Below are 19,820 nucleotides of genomic sequence, written 5' to 3' on the forward strand. Positions count from 1 at the left end.
TGGTGGTGGCACATGCCTTTAATCCCAGTATTCAGGAGGTGGAGGCAGGTGAATCTGTACACCAGGCTAGCTCCAACTCCTGCTAGATCTCCAGTCAAGAAGTGTCACCACCTACAATGGACTGGACCTTGCTACACCAATCATAAACTAAGAAAATCTCTACAGGCTTACATATGGCCTAATCTTATGGAAGCATTTTCTCAACTGAGATTCCTTCTTCTCAGATGACAGACTCTAGCTTGGGTAAATAGGCATAAAAACTAGCTGGTACAACTTCTTTTTATAGATACTACTAGATTATCAATGATAAATCATCCTGTTGGTTGCTTCTGTGGCTTTGTAAAGGGCTTTGACTATACATTCCCTTTTCTTCTATTTTTGCTTTTATTGTCTATACCTTTAGATTTGTGTCTAAAATTACCATTGCCCATACTGATAGCTTGAAACTTTTCCTCTTTACTTTCTCCTAGCAGTTGTTCAGTTCCAGGCTTTCTATCTGAATCTTTAGTACATCTAGAACTGATTTCTGAGTATGACGTGAACAATTCTTTTATTCTTCTGCATGTGGATATCAAGCTGCCCTAATACCATTTTGGAAGAGACTATCCTTTCTCTAGTGTGAGTTCTTGGCACTGTCAGCACCCTTCCTTTCCTATTGGCCTTAGCCTGTTTGCCATGCTGCTAAGGGAAGAGGTCCCAATCAAGAGTTTAGCCACAAAAGGCAGCTTTAAAAACATGATCTGAAAGCATGTATCCATCTGCTCTCTTTAGCCAGGAGGAACAGTTTAGCAAACCATAGGATCTTAATTTTAGTGTGTGTGGGTAAGTATCCAATGGATGTCGTGGAGAAACTATCACATTAGAGCTGGACTTTCCATCACTTACATGGGACATCCACACAGGCAAATGACACACTCTGTACTTGCCTTCTTAGTTGTAAAGCTGGGATATATACATGCATCTGCTTCAGCCTGCTATACAGATCAAACCTGTTTTAGTCCTACATTGTCTGAATGCCTGCTCTTTGATGGTATATTCTGTGATTCCCTCTCCAGCATTTTCTTCTTCAGTGGCATTGCTCATCTGGTCATTTCTTAGCAAGTATTGCCTCAGGGACTTTTGCATCAGCTCTTCTGTGCTTTCAAATACCTCATCCTCAAATGCCCATGGCTCAGCTTTTTGAGTTTCAGTTCTCATGGGTACTTTCCCGACACCTTTACTTTTGTTGTTAGTGTTACCCCTCACTTGCTTTTTGAATTTACACAGTAACTACCGTCTCCTAGATACTGCTTTTAGTCATCATTAATCTTGTGTTCTACTGCTAGAATGTAAGCTACAGGAGGTCTAAGCCATTTGATTGATCACACTGAGGTATCTCAGGTAACTAATAGAGGCTAATGCACAGAAGGCATGCCATACACATCTGCTGAATGAATAAATACATAAATAAGTCAATGCATGCATGCATGAGTGAAATCATTAAATTCAGAGTTTTGCATATTGTAGGCATACAATAAATCCTAGCTATTGTTATGGGAAGTTGACTGTCCCTAGAGCTACTTCATCCTGGAGTAATAACTAATATAAGCCCTTTGGTTTCATTATTTTCAATTCTGATCATCTTTGGGATGCCATCCCTTTCCTCATCATTACCATGTCTTCCCCAGTCACATGTGAGAATTTCCCCTTCTCCAACTCAGATTTGCAGTGGCATCTGAAATCACATGGAAGTGTTCCCTGCTGTGTCTTAGTAGCCTATGTCATTACATCAAGAAGGTGGCTTCTTACCACCATGACAGACACAGAAGATGCTGCCCCTGAGGCTGTTATTCTTCTGACTGCTGCCCCTGATGCTCTCCCCAGGCACACAGAAAACATCCCCCTCCCCCATCCTCTATTCTTCACCTGTATCTTGTAGTGAAACAGCCCCACCCCTCCTCCGCCTCTAACTTTTCTTTCAGCTTTATTTTGGTATATTTGATAGGTTGGAATTGCATGTATGTAAGATGTTCAACTTGATGCCTTGATATTTGAATAGATGTTGGAATAGTCATGGTGTGAGATGCCCTTCTGTATATGTGTTGCTTTTATTGGTTGATGAAGAATAAGGCTGTTTGGGCCAATGGTTTAGCAGAGTAAAGTCAGGCAGGGAATCTGAACACACACACACACACACACACACACACACACACACACACAGAGAGAGAGAGAGAGAGAGAGAGAGAGAGAGAGAGAGAGAGAAAGAGAGAGAGAGAAGGCAGAGTCAGAGATACTATGTAGCTGCTGAAGGAGAAGGACCCAAAACCCCAAAACCTTTTTGGTAAGCCACCGCCTCGTGGCAATATACAATTTAATAGAAATGGGTTAATTCAAGATGTAAGAGGTAGCTAGAAATATGCCTGAGTCATTGACTGAATAGTGTCTGGGCAGCCGGGAAATGAACGAGCAGTCTCTGCCTACATAATCACCATAACCAAGCTAATGAACACACACTTCACGTTGTCTGTCTTTCTTTCTTTCTTTCTTTCTTTCTTTCTTTCTTTCTTTCTTTCTTTCTTTCCTTTTGGTGATGATGGACGGGTTGGGGGATGAGAAGATTTAAGATTTACTCTGGTGGTAAAATTTAAAATTAATTTTATTGGTTGTTAGGATAATTTCCTACAATGTATTTTGATCACATTCACCCACTTCATAAGTTTTAAAGACACAGCGCGATCACTAGAGCCACATTGCTTCACATTAAATCCCCTAAACTTCTCTGCGTGCAAGTGAGATTGAGCAACGTTTGTCCTTCTGTGCTTGGATTATTTGACTTAGCATGATGTCTTCTGCATCCACATGTGTTGTCACAGGTGGCAAAATTTTCTTATTTTTTAAAAGACATTTTTATTTTAGCCTTTGAAACTCAAGGACAATTTTTGACATTTAAAAATTTAAATGCTTGTATACATGTGTTCCTGCCTGTGGAGTTGTCTGAGGAGGCCAGGAGAGGACATCATCTCTCCTGGAGCTGGAGTTAGACAGGCGGTGGTGAATCACCCGACGTGGGTGCTGAGGTCTGAACTTGGGTCCTCTGATAGAGAAGTGTGTGTTCTTACCTGCAGGGTCATTTTCTTCAGTTTCAAGATTTTCTTTTGTTTTGTTTTGAGACAGGATCTCACTATGTAGCTCTGGCTGGTCTAGAATTCAGTGTATAGACCAGGGTAGTCTCAAAATACGGCCATCTGCCTGTCTTTGCTTCCCAGTGCTGCCGGATTGAAGGTATGTGCCAAAGAAGAGACCAAAGAAAGGACCAAAGAAGAGAACATGGTGAAGTGGAGGCTCCCACAGCCTGGGGCATTGAAATGGGGCACTTGGAGCAGAGGCATGGATATAGCCCTCCCCGCATCTCCATCCCCAGAAAGGAAACCCTGTAGCCCCATACTCTTCTCATTGGGAATCTTCAATGCTTGATTGTTCGCCCGTCTGGCACCCCTTATGGAACCACGCTTGGACCACATCCTCTTGCAGCTGAAGCAGCTTGGTGACGATGCTGATCCTCTGCAGGGTGGGCACTGCAGAAACATGTTCTTCATGAAATACACTCTCCATGTTGTCCCTCACACGGTGCCCAATGCTCCTCTGCTTTCTCTTGCAGGCCTGCACTTGAGTCTCTGCTTTGTATATCTCTCGAAGGTTCTCATTGTTGTTGACTTTCTCCACTCTTCTCCTGCAGGGGCAGCAAATGGTGGTGTGGCTGAATACCTTTTCAAAGAGAACACCCAGGATGAGCACCACGTCGGCCTGGATGTACCCCAAGGTGATCCTCTTTTGCTTCGGCAGCTTGGCAAACTGCTCCAGTTCCATCTGCAGGGCTTGGGACTTGTCTGCCTACTCCAACTTCAACTTCACAGCACGGGGGGGGGGGGGGGGGGGGGGGCAGAACATGGCCCAGGGGCGGACAGAACATGGCCCAGGGGAGGCTCTCTCCGAGTTGCTCTCTGTTTCTGCTTCTGCCTGGCCCTCAGGCTGCAAAGTCTCCAGACAACTTGGGGCACTAGGCCCAGTCTAACCCGAGTTCCACAGTGTGCCATTTCTCCACAGAACTCATATGGTGGGGGACAAGGGAAGATCTCCAACACCTCTGAGCCTTGTCCAACCCCTGGTCCAATTCCAGGCACACCTGGACATTCTTGGAAGCTGAGGCAGGTCCAAAGGTTCACCAAGGTGGGTTCCAGTCCTCCTGACTCATCACCCCCCGCCCCCCTTGGTGTTCAGCCATGGTGAAGCCAGGTGTACAGCCATGGGGAAGGTAGGCACCCCAAACAGAGGCCTGATGGAAGGAAGGCTCACCTAGGGACTCTCTGGTCCTGATTTGTAAAGGCTGAATAATATCCTCCTCTCTTTTACACACACACACACACACACACACACACACACACACACACACACTTGCTCGCTCACTCGCTCACATATTATCCACTCTGAATTGATAGAAATTTAGGCCGTTTGAGTGTCTTTGGCATGGTGACTATTTCTGCAATGAGCAGAGGTATGATGGGAATTTCATTTCCTTTGAGTGTATTCCTAGAAGAGAATTTTCTTATCATATGGCAGTTCTAGTCTGAATGTTTTAGGAACCTCCATACTATTTTCCAATTTCCCCCCCTCTTCTTGCAGCCAGAGGCATGTGTAATCCAGACCCTACCACGTTATGTAAATGCCTGTGTACCAGCAGGTGTTTTCTGCTTCTCTCCACCAATTTTTCCTTAGCTTCAGCCAAGACATGTTGCTTGAACGTAGGAAAACAAAGCCATTCATCATTTAGAAAAAGCATTATAGAAGAAGTAGATGACTTAATTTATTGCACATTGGCTGACTCCTGTTCTTTTGGTAAGGTCCAGTTCTGCATGACAAGGCTACTTGCAACACCCAACAGATGGCCCATGGCAACAGAGCATTGCTAATCTTGTCACAGTGAAATCAATTCAATGAAAAACTCCCCACAGCAGATGTGTATGCTGGTTTCCTCCCCACGTGGGGCTCGGGGCCTGCATGAGACATTGTGTCTGTTTGTATTTATAGGTTAACAGTTGTCGGGTGAGGAGAAGGTGACTGTTATTAGTATTAATTACAATCACTCATATTTATCTCGTACTTTATGCTCTTCAGTGACGCTCTCACAGATGTTCCCTCATTTGATTCTGGTAGCATCTCTGTGAGGCAGCCAGCAGAACGAAGGCAAAGACCCCAGGAAGGCATGTAAGGTAGTGTCTTCCCGTCCTTCAAGGTCTCAACACAACTGTTCATCAAAGCTATGGACAGGGGGCGGTCTTTGGGTGATGTGCTTGAAGCCCACCTGATGCTGTGGGGGGAGCCAACCTGTCTGCTGACCAGGGACTGTCCTCAGAAGGCTGGTGAGTGTGCTTGTCAAGGCCACACTCTTAGCTGGATTGCGGCAGGGGCTCCTAGCAGGTCTTTCTGCTTCTGTCCTTGCCTTCTTTCCATATGTCCTCAATGCAGCAGTCAGGGTAGACATTCTAAAACATTTCTGATTGAATCCTTGCAACATCTAGAATCTTTTCAAAGCTCTTTGGCCTACTCAGGGTGAAAAAACCATGGTACAAGGCCTTCCATGGACTGGTCATATGACCCTCTCTAGCTCTGTTTGCTGCTTCTTCTGGTTCACTCTCTGGCCACACTGGCCTCCTTGGTGTTACATGAAGACCATACATCCCCTACTTAGGGCATCTGTTTCCTCCATATATCGGTTTCTTATCCCATTTTCCACTCGCTTCACTCCTTTGCCAACTCTTCACCTTCTCGATGAAGCCCTTCTCAGTTACTCACATTCCCCTCTCTTCTTTCCTTATCTATTCTCACTTTTCCCACACACTTTGGTCAACACCACTTGCCTCTATGTGTATACTATATGCATTAGATTCTTAGAGTTGCCCTTAACAAGTTACCATAGATTGTTTTGATGACCCAACATACTAAAAATTACCCTCATTGTTTTGGAGGTCTTTCCAAAAATATGTTAAATGGAAAATGGAAGTGTGGGCAAGACTGTTTTTTTTTTTCCCAGAAAACAATTGCCCCATGTCTGGCCCTAGTTTAATTATCTCTGAATGTGTTCTCAAAAGCACAGGCAGAGGTGCGTTTAGCTAATCTAGGTGTTTCTCAGTCCAATGTAGTTGACAAGATAAAATATCATAGTGTTTAAGGCTAAAAAAGAAAAAGGAATGTCCAATTGTTCTGAACTAAGCATCTGCTAGATACCCTGTACACAAGAGATGATCAATAAAGGTTGGACGATGATAAACGACTCTTTGTTCATTAGTTACAATGACTGCATCTTAAGTAAATATAACCAGGAAGGGATGCCACTTGGAATGTTATTGTCATCGAAAGAAAGGTGGACAAACCCCCTGTAGATCTGATCCCCGGTACTGAAGTGAGAAACCCACTTAGATACTATGGTCTCAGTCTCATGGTTTATAAAATTGGGACAAGCCTGCCAAAAGAGTTGTGAGGATTAGATGAAAGAATGTATTTCGGCAAACAAATAAGCAAACAAACAAACCCTGGGTCATTTTCTAAGCACCCCTATGTGTTTTCCTAGAGACAATCTTGCAATAGCCTTTTATTTTGAGCCCCCTCTGTCACTTAATGAGGTGTGGATGAACCGGGGTTGTGGGGAGACAAAGTATGTGTTCGCTCTCAAGGAAACACTCAGGAAACTGGGCTTTCTGCCATTAAAAAAGCAAATCTTTATGGTGACCTAATTAGAGTTTTTAAAATTCAATTTGGGCAGTCAGCAAGTTAGGCTCCTTTCCAGAAGGAGTAAGGAGACCGTGCATGACCTAACTGATGCTGGGCTGCTTGCCATCCCAAACAGCTAAAGCGGTCCTTCTTCCAGGACCAGAGACTGCCTGGACACTGATGTGGGTAAGGATATCTGCCTTTCAGGGCCTCACTGATGTTATAGGACAAGAATGGTTAAATGCCTAGAGGACATACATGTTTAGGAAGGCAGATCGTGGAGCATGTACTCACTAGGCTAAGGTAAAAGTAACTCTCTTTCAATTGCTGTCTGGAAGTTATGGAGAAAACTAGCAAGAATGTCCATCCATCCATCCGTCTGTCTGTACATTCCTCGACTCACCCAACTGACACACATGGAGTATGTTCCCACATATTACTAGAGGTTCAATACTAAAACAGCATCAATATGTTGAAGGAACACAGTTTCATTCAAATGCAAATAATCAGTGGTTATGAGTGTGAGGGATTAAGTCAAAAGACCTGAATTTGAATGTTGACTTTGGGTTTCTGGTGAAGTTACTTACCGTTAGCCAAAATTTTTATCCGTAAAGCATGGCTGGATGAAACCCTCAGACCTCTTCCAGGTTAACTATGCTAGGATTCCATGCCTATGTGCGTCTTGTGTCAAATAAGATCATCAGCTGAGAGGAGGTAGTATGATAATCTTGTTGGTTGTCTCCTCTAGCTTTTCCCGAAGACCAACCTTCCACCTTCGGGGTCAGATTGATCCTCCCCAAAGCTAGTTTATCAGATTTCTTTTCATTTATACCTTTTATGGCCATTCCTGTCTGCATTAGGATAAAGACAAATATTTTTAAGAGGGTCTCAAGTTCTTCTCAACTGTATCTACTTCATTTTCATCAGGTCTTGACTTCCTTCCTTTGCTCCTTAAGTTTGTCATAGTCCCTGGTGCTACCAGGCCTCTGTCTGGACCACTGAGTCTTTCCATGTATTTTACCCTGAGAGAGGAACTTATCCTTCAGATGGCAGTTGACTTCCTTTTCCCAGTGACACTTTCTCTTAGCCGTGAGGGTGGGGTCTGGCTTTTTGCTTAGAGATACACAAATAATGTTTCTTCCCTCTAGGCCATTGGTTCTTAATCTTCCTAATGCTGTGACCCTTTAATATCTGCCGCTGCCCAAAGTGGGGGTGTTCCCAGCTAGAAAGGTAGTAGGTTAGGATAAGAAAAGGTGGCTGGGATTTTTGTTAAAGCTCAGTAGAAGGTGTGGTGAACAGAGCCTGGGAGCCTGGGTGATAAACGCCTCAGTCTGGCAGACAGGCCTGGTTGAGGCTATGGCTCATTGGTGTCTTTTTCCCAGGTCCCCATGCCCACATCCTCGAGGACCATGGAAGAGGAGACGGAGTTGTATGCACCTTCTGGCTGACACAGGGCCTGGTATCTACTCCATGCCCCCTAAATGAGAGTTGCAGCCAGTGAGTGGATGACATGCTTTGCTATAGTTCTGTGCTCACTTACGGGATCCATCTGTTATCATGTGATTCTTGGCTGGACTCGTTTGTCAGAAATGGTCCCTTGTGTGACTGTTCCTTTCAGTGGCCTCAAATTTTAACTCTTCTCTTTCTACTCACAGCATACCAAATCTATGAGTTGACTCTCTCTTCTGGCTGGACCCAAACTCTAACTGCTTCTGTCCCCTGCCACAGCTACTGCTCTTGCCTAAGCTGCCAGGATCTGCTACCCAGATGAATGCAGGGAGTCTCCTCTCTGACCTTCCTGCCTGAGCCTTTCTTCCCTCTGGCCTATCAGCACAAAAACTAGTGTGAGCCAGCTAGAGTCTAAATTGGATGGCACCACTCTCGGAATTGAACCTCTGATGGCTTTTATCACACTAAGAGCAAAGTCCAAACCCAGATCCCATCTGCTCAAACCTTCAGGGGCTGTTCCAGAAAACTTTTCTGAGCATGCTCATTTCCTCCCAAACACACGAGATCTAGATGCAACTTGCAAGCACCAGGCCTGCTTCTGTCTGAGGGCCAGATGCCCCTTACCAAGAAATCTGCACACTGGCCATCCTTGTGCCTAGAAAAAAAGGCATTATGCAAAAGGTCACTTTTTTTCACTAGGCCCTTTATTCACTTGCCACATTTTCAGCAAGGCCTTCCCCGGATGCTTTATTTAATGGTGTAATTTCCAGCAAATACTGGGACATACTCAATGATTTTCTTTTCAAAGACACAACATACCAATTATTTACTGAATACTTAAATGAATGAAAGAATGGACATCCTACTCCTCAGGACATGGATACCTTCTGTGTACAAATGTTCTCATATATATGATGGCTCAGTGCATAACTTTTGGAGTTCACGATGCCATATAAGTATACACAAGCAACCATTCTTCCTATCCTTTTCAGTACAGTGTGAGAAAATTTCCTGAGATACTCTGTGATCAATCATTGGTTGATTTTGCCTGACTGTTCTGAGCCTGTTTAAGGTAGGTCAATATAAGTGATGCTGTTCAGTAGGTTAGGGGTAGGAAATGAAAGGCATTTTCAACTCAGAATAATTCCAACTGATAATAAACTCATCAGGATGAAATCCTATTGTAATCCCATATACATACATACAGGTACTTAGGAATTGTCTGGATGATGGGTTGGCATAAACCAGACTCTCTAAGCTTTCAGTTTAGAAGGGAATCTGTTTGGGCTGCAGAGTCCTTCTGTGACCTTTGATATCCTTGATGCCTGCTCAAGCTTCAGGCATTGGGATATATTTGCATTATAGTAGAGTATGAGTCAGACTCTAAGATGGGATAAATATTCAGCCTCCTACTTCCTTAAGGTAAATTAGCTCCCCCAGTCACAGGACTTAGCTTCGGTTTCAAACAACAGAAACGTATTCACTGATGTATATAAATACTCAAGGCCAATAAGAAGGCAGCACAAGTTGCTGCTCTCCATCATGGCCACCAGGTATTAGGCTGACTGGACTGAGAAGTAGATAAACATGTGTGGTGGTTTGAATGAGAATGTCCCCCATAGGCTCAGATGTTTGGTCCCTACTTGGTGGAACTGTTTTAAAGGATTGGAGTCGTGGCCTTATTGGAGGAGGTATGTCATGGGGGGGGGGGGTGAGATTTGAGGTTTCAAGAGACTCACACCATTCCCAGTGTTTCTGTCTCTCTGCCTCCTGCCTATAGATCAAGATGTGAGCTCTCAACAACTTCTCCACGCCATGCCTGCCTGCCTGCTGCCATGCTCCCGCCATGATGGTCGTGACTCACTCTCTGATGCTGAAAGCCCCAGTAAAATCTTCCTTGTATAAGATGCCTTGGTTATAGTGTCTCCTCCCAACAATAGAAAAGTAACTAGGACAATGTGTTTCTCATCTTCTTATCCTTAACTAGAAAAAGACACTCCCTTTTGGAAGACTGGATAGTCTGATGTGAGGCTGCATCCCCCTTCTGGTTTGGAGTATAGTGTTTTGGTGTTGGTGGGACACCTCCTAAGAGCTCTGAGGAAAAGGACATCAGTGGTGCGCATGCCAGGAGAGCTCATCTGGCTTTTTCATGTTGAGATACATGCTGGTCAAAAAAGATGACCTGCTTGGTGTGATGAAGACTTCTCTAGAATAAGACCCATGGAAGCAAGGATATCTGACATTGATACGGAAAAGAGTTGAAGGAAGAGGTAAGCGAAAGATGACCCCAGTGAAGGTAGAGGAGGATTCCCCAAAGGCTCCATATCTCTATGCTCTTTTATCTTCTCTTTTCATTTTTAAATGTTATGTATATGGGTATTTGTCTGCATGCATTTTTGTGTACCATGTTTGTGCCCAGTGTCTGCAGAGGCCAGAAGATACCATCAGGAGTAGAGTTACAGATGGTTGTGAGACTGCTTTGGATGGACCGGTCAGGAATTGCCTCTCTGGAAAAGGATGCTGGGTTTGAGATTTGAACAGAAGAGGAGCTCAGCTGCATAAAGGTGATGGTTCACAACATTTAAAATGCTTTAACACCACCTGGGAGCTTTCAATCAGAACTGATAGTGGACTCCACCTCCCGAGGTTGTAATTTACTCCATCTACTCATAGAGTCTAAGATTATTCTGATAAGCACTCAGGGTTGCAAACCATTGAATTTGCAAGGGGCTAGAAGAAGTTACTAGATAAGGCTGCGAGGGAATAGCTGAAGCAAATAGAGAGATTTGGAGGAGGCAAAGATAGAATTGGCTGTGGTGAGCTGTAGGATTGAATGGAGGATAAGCAGAAGCATACAGCTGCATGCAGAGGCATTGTCTCAACGGCAGCTGGGGAGGCTGGGTGGGTGGCATGCAGGAAGAAACCCCCCTCCCCAATCTATCCCATTTGTCCATGTCATCTCATAGCAAACTAATCTCAATTGCGGAATTCTTCTGGTGATCAGCTGCCTGTTTTCCTGGGGTGATCAATCTCCGAAAAGTTTCCAAACTGTGTTAAGACTGCCAGCGTCTCAGCAAACAGCACCGAGCGTGCTTTCCAGGGAGAGAAGTTCAATAATTCAAATGAGCCAGCACCGAGGAACTGGAGGGCGGTTTGATCTAGTTTAGAAGCTGACATTTTCTTAGCAGAAAAAAATGCAATATCCATAATACATTATTTTGTGCCCAATGAAGTCAACTAGAACAGAACTGTCTCAGGAGAGACCAAGATCAGATTGCCAGGAAACCTTTTTGAAGGCAGTAGGAAACCCAGTCCTTAGAATCCTAGGCAGGGAGTGGGTTCACCGCTACTTCTCAAGTGCCTCCAGGACCCAGAGGCTTCCTGAGCTGCTGCTACACTGGGTCTCCTCCCCTGAAACTTTAAAGGGTAAATAAACACAGAATAACTCCAGGGAGGCTGAACATCTGGACCTCGGGAGCCCCGCCTCCATCCTCATTGCCAGCAGACAGACCTGCTCAAAGGATGGATTTACTCTAGGGGTGAGATTTGCATGCGCCAACCTCACATGCAAAGTTGTGTGAAGGTGGAGGGCTGTTTAGTTTTTCTAGGCTAAGAGCAGTTAAAAGATAAAAATCATTTTCTCTAGGTGGCAAATGTCCCCGGGAAACACGCCCCTAAAGCTGAATTTCCCTGAAAGAGTGAGAACTACCAGGCCTGAAAGCAGCTTGGCTGGAAGCCCAAGTCCTGGTGAAGCGAGAGGTTGTTAGGGGTTGCTCTCTTCCTGGGGCTGCCTCTCAGTCTTCAAAGGAAGCAGAGAAATTGGTTCCATTCTGGCCTCCCCCAAGTTCATGCAATTATGGGCCCAAGTAAATTTGTGTTAGAGTACGCCGAAGACTAAACAATATTTTGCTTTTTATTTGAACAAATATTTCTTGCTTCACTGACAATAGTCCAAGAGAGGAAGCCTTCAATTAGAGAAGCCGAAAATACTGATTAGACTCAATCAACACCTCTAGAAGTTTAAACACTTAAGTTAATTAAATGGTTCGGTAGACTTGAGGCTAAACTCACAAACAGAAATCTCGGCGTATGAAAGGATGCTTGGAGCTTAAAAAGAAAAAAAAAAAAAACCAAACCAGATAATTATCTGAGAAGCCCAACATCAGCCTTACCAAAGGCTCTGTGAAAATGACTGGGCAGGCGGCGTGTTGGTTTTCAATGTAGCTCACACGTAGGCTAACACTGTAACTCAAAAGCAAAAGCTTGCGATTCCTATTAGCAGATGGGATGTCCTCTCTAAACTCAGAGATGGACAGCTGGGAAACTGGCAATGACTGTGTATATTTTAACAGTCCTGAATATTTTAAGAGATCAGTTTCCTTATCTTCAAATGTCAACAAACACAGTAGAAACACAAAGAGATCTTGTGGCTTTTAACTTTAGCAGATAGATTCTGAATGAGAGATATGATATAGATGCCTTTTTGGGGTATCTGATATAAAATAAAGACAGGTCAGATATCTTCAGTTAGGTTCTCGTTACACAAACCCTGAGATTTGTCCGGGTCAAGAAAACTAGTGAGAATACGTTCTCAGAGAGGGTAGAGTGAAGACAGGGCAGGCATCTGTGTACAAGCAAAGCTCTCTATTCAAGCTGCAGATATCTGAGCCCTGGAGGAGGTATTATATATCCCACCCCAGACTAGAAAAGAAGCCCTGGTTTGCTCTTATCATACAGCAGGCTTCCAGGAAAAGGGCAGTTATGCTGTGACCAAAATCACAGCGGGGATCCACTTGGTCCAGGGCAGGGGCCAGAGTTCTATACAAAGGAAGTCTTGCCTCATTGAGATTATGGAGAGGTCCTAGGCAAGATCAGGGACCACATTTGCCTGTGATGAATGAAGTTGGTTTGCAGTTTGTGCATCCCTAGGATCCAGTTCCTGCTTGGCTTATATATTAACAAGGAAGTCAACCCCCGACTTTAAGTGCTGGGATAAAACACCATGACCAAAAGTAAATTGGGGGGAGGAAGGGTATATTTCGGCATGCACCTCCACAGCACAGTTTGTCATTGAGGGAAGTCAGGAACCTAGAAGCAGGAACTAGATCATAGACCACAGAGGAGCACTGCTTACTGGCCTGTTCTCCATGGCTTGCTTAGTTTGCTTCCTTTTTCTTTTTAAAAACCATTTTATTTTATTAAAATATTTTAACACATATGGATATTTTGCCTGTATGTAGATCAGTATACTATGTATATGCAGTGCCCGTGGAGGTCATAAGATGACTTCAGATTCCCTGTAGCTGGAGTTACAGACAGATGGCTAATGAGCTGCTATGTAGGTGCTGGGAATCGAACCCAGGTCCTCTGAAAGGAACCTAGTGCTCTTAACCACTGAACCATTCTTCCAGGCCCTCAGCCTTCTTTCTAGTTCAACCTAGGACCAGTCCAGAGTGGGATGAGCCCTCCCCACAACAATCATTAAGCAAATAAATAACCCCACAGACTTGCCTACAGGCCAATCTGATGAAGGTATTTTCTCAATTGAGGTTCCCTCTTTCCAGACAACCTTAGCTTTTGTCAAGTTGAAAAAAACAAACAGCATGCACCATATGTTTAATTGTTAGTAAGCAGGTCTCATATTGTGTTAGCTGGGTACAGAGCACTTTTCATGCCCCTTCCAAATGTGTTACCAACACCGTTTGGAGAATTTTACTTGAGGTTGAGTTTTGGCAGAAGGTCTGGCTTGAAGCCTTAGTCTAGCTTCTCTTTAAGTATGAAGCTTTTCCTCTCATCCACCTGAACTTTAAAACAGAGACAACACAACTTCGTAGGGTTCTTGTGAGAATCAGAAAATACAGCACATACACATGCTTAGTAATTTGGCTTTTTTTTCCTTCTTGTGAAATGCTTTTCTTTTGCAGAGAGACTGCAGTGCAGAAATAGTCACTTAAAGCTACAAGATTAGATGCCTGTAAGAATGAAGGTTTACTTTGTAAAGAGAAGGCTCTCTTGCACTGGGGTTGTGCTGTTGAAAGGCTCCATGGATTGGTATTGATCTGCAGGATGTACTTCCAGGAATGAGGCTGCTCCATAAAGTAAGGAGACCTAGTGAGACTAAGCCGTGTGCTAGTCCCAACACAGTGTGCAGGTCAGGCTCTGAACTCTTAGCCAGGGGAATCATGAGCTGTGTATACAAACATGTGTGCAGTACAAGGGGCTTACTACACGACATCTCGCAGCATGGGAGTAACTTCTCTGCACTGCGCTGGCCAAACAAAGTAATCCGTCACGAATGACGAAGGGGGAGAGAGTGGATTTGTCTGGACGTGGCACAGAGCTGAGCTCCTCCTCCGTGTGTCAGTGTTCCAACTGCCTGGAGATCTGTCACGATCACCAGGGACTTGCTCTTTCCGCTCATGCGGGGTGGCTGCGTGTGGGCTCCGAAGAGGCGGGCATCACTGAGACTTAGCCAAACAAGAACTCAGAGGCTAGATTCTAACTGCTGAGGATGCAAAGACTTCACTTATCAAGTGGGGCTGATTTCTTAACGGGGTGTCTTCCTGTTTTAGCATTCCTGGAGAACTGGGTACTGCTTCTGAAGATGGCTTCCTCTCACACTCTTGGAAGGCCGATGAACGGTGTTGCTGTCATCTTCAGTTAAAGGACTGGATCCAGGCACGATCAGGAGGAGGAGAGAAGGCATCAGACACTTGGGCTTATTTGAGCACTAGCATCAGCAGGAGGCCTCCACAAAATGTATTTCTGGAATTTCGTGAGTTTCAGAAGCAGGGCCTGATATTCTTTGTTACCATCTTGGCCTCAGGGAGGCAGGGCTCCATACGGGGTAATCGGGTTTTATAATCAGAGGAAATTTGAACTGCTCTCTGGTTCTATAAATCAGCAAGTTATATAATCTTTGGTAAGTTAGGTGTCCTCTCACTGCCATCCCTTTGGATGAGGACAATATCTACTTTCTCCCAAAAGTATATAAAACTCAAATAGGGCATCCTAGAAGAAGGGCTACACATGGTGATTCAACTAAAGAAAAGAATTTACCTCCTCCTTCTGGGGCTCTTTGGGTCATCTTACAATGTTGGACTTTCTTCAGATATTTGAGAGGGTCGCATGCAGGCAGGTTAGTAGAGACCCCTATGATTTCCACACATCAGCATGCATATCAGATTCCACTACAGAGAAGATGGATTTGATGATTTGTAAAGGCTCACACTACACTGGGAAAAGTTCAGGATAAATGGACTTTGAATAAAACAAATGCCACCAAAACCCCTACATAAATGATGCATGCCATCACTTGCAAACTGATGTATGTGGGCATAAATTTTTAAACTCTCAGATGGCTCCCCCTCTGTCCCTTTGAATCTGTCCTCACAAGACTTGCGCAATGGTGTTACCACTCGCCACCTAAGCCAGGCACCACTTAAACTCAGGCTGTCGCTGCAAATTTGACTAGAGAGCTGAGTCACCAAGGATGCAAGGCCAGGTCCACGCTGTGTTTATTCTTGTATCTCGGGCACCAAGTGTAGGTGTGGGGCACAGTCAGTCTTAGGTGTATTTCTTGCATGTTTGCAAACGTGGAGGGAGGAGAGCTACCCCTGTTCAAGAGGGAGCAAGACCCAGTTGTGCGCACAGTGCCTCAACCCTATGTTTAAGGGATTTAAGGAGTTAAGTATGTACAGTTGGCAATGGACCTAGGTTTCCCAGCCTTTTAAATACGCACTGTGGTGGGCTCTGAGAGAAGATAGGAAAGAATGTGGTTCTTATATCTGGACGGTAGCAGACGTTCATTTCAGAACAATAGGAAATATATTTGAGCTATGACCCTTGGTGTTTAACTCTTAAAACTTTTGGAATTTCTAGTATATATATTATATCTTTTAAATGTTTTACTACCATGTATTAATTATACATATTGATGGATTTTGTTATGTCACTTTCATATTTGTAGAAAATGTATTTTGATCACATTCACCTTCTGTTACTTTCTTTTGTCCCCTTCCCACTTGCCCCATCTCCTTCCTCTTTCCAGTTCCTCCCCTTCCTACTTTCATGATGATTTTTGGTAACCCAGTGCCTTCCATTAGGCTTATTTTTCAGAGCATGGGTGAGAGATTATTTACAGAAACATGGACACCTCACCAGTATCTATACCACTGGAGAAAATGTATTCCCTTCTTTAGCAACTATGAACTTCTTATAGGCTCTCAGGTAGGGTGGGGTGTTTAAAAGTAAGATAATGAGTGGAGTGTTGTGGAACTCTGTTTTATAGGAATATCATGGCCCTGGACCTCTTAATCTTACTGTGATTACCTGCACAAGAGCTGCACAAAACAGGGCCCATAGACATCCTGTTACAGAAAGGAGATGTACTCTTGAGGTCCCGTTAAATCTTGAGAATTTATAGGCAGTTAACCTGTTTTGGAGACAGTCTGATTAGGTATTTCAGGCTAGCCTTGCATGTACAAGCTTAAGCTAGCCTCAATCTTATGATCTTCCTACCCCTTCCTCCTAAGGGCTGAGGTTATAAGCTTGTGTACCAGCTGTTATTCTATAGTTAGAGATATCCTGAATCAACAGGACTAGGTAAAATGAATTATAGTGTTATTTGAGTAATCTAAGCGATAGACTGCTTCCATCTTTGGAAACTTACCAGAGCAAGGCAGTCTTATGTACTTCTTTCTTAATATAGCAGAGAAACTGGAGGTAGCAGTCCCTCCTGAGTGACTTGGTGTTCACAAGGAGCCTTTTCGACCACATGTGAGCTTATGCCCATGAGATAAGTTAAGAATGGGGTTTGTAGTGTCAGGATGGGACAGGGCACCAGAAAAACCAACTCTGGGGAGGGTTGAAACTTTCATTCTCATTCGCTGACCTGAGACCTGAAGATAGAAACCTTATAAAAAGTCTTAAGCAATGAGGTTTGATGACCTCCTGTGTGGGTGAACTCTTCAGAGTACTAAGAAGGTGGTCTCCTCATAGGGAGCATGGAATCCCTCAGCGTTACCGTAACTTGCCCTGTGTATACATTTTAGCTGGGTGTTCCTTAGTTGTGACAAGTGGCCAGTGTAAGCTAAGTGTTTCTCTGAGTTTTGTGAGCCATTTCAACTAACTGCCAGAACAAGCAGGAATTTACAGTTCATCATTCGGAAGTCAGGATAGCCCAGAATTTTGGTTGACAACTAAAGTACAGACAGTAATGGGATTGAGTCCTTAATTGTAGCCTCTGAGGTCAGCTCCAGGTATGTAGTGTCACAATTAAACTGTAGACACTCAGTTAGTGTTTGGAGAATTAGTTGATGTTGGGAAACATTCAACAATCCCAATACTACTAATAAACGTGTGTCTTCATGCCATGATTTCAAAGACAGAACTAAGCAGTATTAACATACCCAAAGCAATTAGGAAGCAATAGCCACTACCTGAATGCTGTTTTCTATTACCCTAACTAACATATACATTGGCTTTATTATATTGGTTCAAGAATTTTCTCCAACATCATGGCCATGGGTACATGTGTGGTTAATCTTAGTTGTTAACTTGATACATGTGGGAAAAGGAGCCTCAATGGAAGAATTGCCTCCATTATATTGACTTCTGGGTATGTATGAGATTCATTGTCTTGATTGATGATTAATGTGGGAGGGTCTATCCCACTGCACGTGGTGCTTCCCCTAGGTAGCTGATTTTGATTTATATATACGTATTAGAGTACTACTCAGCAGTAAAAAACAATGACTTCTTGAATTTTGCATGCAAATGGACAGAAATAGAAAACACTATCCTGAGTGAGGTAAGCCAGACCCAAAAAGAGGAACATAGGATGTACTCACTCATAATTGGTTTCTAGCCATAAATAAAGGACATTGAGCCTATAATTCGTGATCCTAGAGAAGCTAAATAAGAAGGTAAACCCAAAGAAAAACATATAGTCATCCTCCTGGATATTAACCTTCATAAAGCTATGAGAGGAGACAGAGACAGAGTTCCACATCGGAGCACCGGACTGAAACCCCAAGGTCCAAATCAGGAGCAGAAGGAGAGAGAGCATGAGCAAGGAACTCAAGACCGCGAGGGGTGCACCCACACACTGAGACAATGGAGATGTTCTATCGGGAACTCACCAAGGCCAGCTGGCCTGGGTCTGAAAAAGCCTGGGATAAAACTGGACTCGCTGAACATAGCAGACAATGAGGACTACTGAGAACTCAAGAACAGTGGCACTGGGTTTTGATCCTACTGCACGTACTAGCTTTGTGGGAACCTAGGCTGTTTGGATGTTCACCTTACTAGACCTGGAAGGAGGTGGGAGGTCCTTGGACTCCCCACAGGGCAGGGAACCCTGACTGCTCTTTGGGGTGATGAGAGAGGGGGAGTTGATTGGGGGAGGGGGAGGGAAATGGGAGGCGGTGGTGGGGAGGAGACAGAAATCTTTAATAAATAAATAAATTTAAAAAAAATCTGGCTGAACACATGGGAAGTAAGTCACTAAGCAGCATTGCTTCATAGTTTCTGCTTCAAGCTCCTGCCTTTGAGTTCCTGACTAATAAACGCTCCCCCCCCCCGCCATTATTTTAAGTTAGTGTTTTGTCATAGCAACAAATAACAAACTAGGACAGTATGTGACTTTTCTTGTGTGTGTTTCCATGAGTGAGTGGGTATATGTATGCATGTCTATACATGTGCAGATGGAGACCTGGGAAAAACCTTGGAACTCACCAAGTAGGCTAGTAGACTAGGATTCTTCTGTTCCCATCTTCCCAGTGCTGGGGTTACAAGGGTGCAACACACACACACACACACACACACACACACACACACACACACACAGCGTGTATGGATTAAACTCCAGTCCTGGTGTTTGTAAAGCAAGCACGTTACCAACACCCCTATCTCTCCAGCCCACATTTTACTTCTAATAAGTATCTTTTCATCATGACAAATGCTGGCTTCCTATGACTCTGGGAATCTACTTTGTATGCATTGAAAATATTCTTTAATTGGACAAATGAGAAAGAGGGGTGCATTTCAGCTCATACAAGGAACCCCACTAAGTAGTGGGTTGCCTGATGGCTTCAGGGCCTTCCTATTCCCTGCCCGCTCACCCAAATTAACAATGTGCCCTGGACTTTCATGCATTTTCTTATTTGACACTTACAGTAGCCCTGAGAGGAAATTTGGACTAGACATATTATCATTATTTTCCAAATGAGAAAATGGAATCTCAGAAAGCCAGACTTGTAATAAAAGAATCAAAGTATATTAAACCTGGAGGGCATTTTGAAGATCATGTCATGCAACCTTTTCACTTTATGAATGGAAAATGCAGCCTAGGTCAGCAAGTGACTTGCCCAAGGCCTCATGGTCATTGGTAGGGTTGGGATCTGAACTTATTTTCCTTTACTCTTTGTTTGGCCCTTTCTCCTTTGGCTACACTACTTAGTTTTTAAAGGTAGATCCTTGTCTTAACAAATCTGATACCTATCCCTTCTTCCCCTCAATATTGCCATCTAGGAAATAAAAGCTTCTCATAAAGTTCTTTCTCCTTCTGTATAGATAGACAAGAATACTTGATTGATTTGGAAGATGCAATTAGAATACCAACATTT

At 43.8% G+C, this 19,820-nt stretch overlaps 1 protein-coding gene and 1 pseudogene across 1 annotated transcript in view; both read right to left on the bottom strand.

Moving 5' to 3' along the window:
- The window catches only part of Ca10 (carbonic anhydrase 10), a 488,218-nt gene that overhangs the window by 53,966 nt on the left and 414,432 nt on the right, over window positions 1–19,820 (bottom strand). The window lies entirely within an intron of this gene.
- LOC121456124 lies at window positions 3,210–4,284 on the bottom strand (annotated as a pseudogene).

Source organism: Microtus oregoni, unplaced genomic scaffold, assembly GCF_018167655.1.
Source record: "Microtus oregoni isolate MIOR12 unplaced genomic scaffold, Mior012 000015F_ref0000493, whole genome shotgun sequence".
NCBI lineage: Eukaryota > Metazoa > Chordata > Mammalia > Rodentia > Cricetidae > Microtus > Microtus oregoni.